Below are 1,021 nucleotides of genomic sequence, written 5' to 3' on the forward strand. Positions count from 1 at the left end.
AAAACTATCCCTGCTCTGGTCTCTGAGAAATAAAGGAAGATTTACCCTTGTGGAAAGAAGCTTCATGGCCCTTCCTAAAACTTAACTCCCTTCCTGCAGGCCCCTGTTTAGGAGACAGGGAGGTCTGGGGCCCTCTGCTTCCTGTAATTGTAACATTCCAAACATCATCCAGTCATGTGTTGCTTAACAGGGCTCTGTTCTGAGAAGCGCGTTAAGTGACTTCCTCTTCATGTGAACATCAGAGAGTGAACTTACACAAATCTAGATGGGACAGCCTCCTACATACCTATGCTTACTCCCACGCTACAAACCAGTGCAGCATGTTATTACACTGAACATCGTGGGCATTTGTAACATGGCGGTAAGTATTTGTGTATCTAAACGTAGAAACTGTTCGGTAAAAATACAGTAAAAAAGAACAGTACACATGTATAGGGCCACGTACCATGAATGGAACTTACAGGACCAGAAGTTGCTCTGAGTGTCGAGTGAATGACTAGGGCATTAATGTATAGTACTGTAGACTTTATAAGCACTATACACAGTAATAAAAAAATTTTTTCTTCAATAAGCTTACTGTAACCTTTTCATTTTTAAACTAACATTTTTAACTTTATTCTTTAATAACTTAGCTTAAAACACATTGTACAGCTGTACAAAAATATTTTTCCTTCTTTTTTGGAGACAGAGTCTCATTATGTTGCCCTTGGTAGAGTGCTGTGGCATCAAAAGCTCACAGCAACCTCAAACTCCTGGGCTTAAGCAATTCTCTTGCCTCAGAGTCCCAAGTAGCTGGGACCACAGGCACACACTACAATGGCCCGGTTATTTTTGGTTGCAATTGTCATTGTTGTTTAGCAGGCCTGGGCCAGGTTCGAACCCACCAGCCTCAGCATATGTGGCTGGCGCTGTAACCACTATGCTACAGGTGCTGAACCAATTATTTTCATTTTTTATATCCTTACTCTATAAAACTTTTTGTATATATATATATATATATATATTTTTTTTTTTTTTTTTT

The 1,021-nt window shown here is 39.5% G+C and overlaps 1 protein-coding gene across 3 annotated transcripts in view; it reads left to right on the forward strand.

Moving 5' to 3' along the window:
- The window catches only part of ZNF79 (zinc finger protein 79), a 31,194-nt gene that overhangs the window by 24,320 nt on the left and 5,853 nt on the right, over positions 1-1,021 (forward strand). Inside the window, exon 3 of one of the 3 annotated variants that reach the window (XM_023510486.1) lies at positions 191-361. The exons of the other annotated variants lie outside the window; for them this stretch is intronic. The gene's annotated coding sequence lies outside the window, so the exon portion shown is untranslated. The remainder of the gene's footprint in view (positions 1-190; positions 362-1,021) is intronic. 3 annotated transcript variants of the gene reach the window in all.

This window comes from Otolemur garnettii, unplaced genomic scaffold (genome assembly GCF_000181295.1).
Source record: "Otolemur garnettii isolate 467f Iridium unplaced genomic scaffold, OtoGar3 scaffold00014, whole genome shotgun sequence".
In the NCBI taxonomy this organism is placed as follows: Eukaryota; Metazoa; Chordata; class Mammalia; order Primates; family Galagidae; genus Otolemur; species Otolemur garnettii.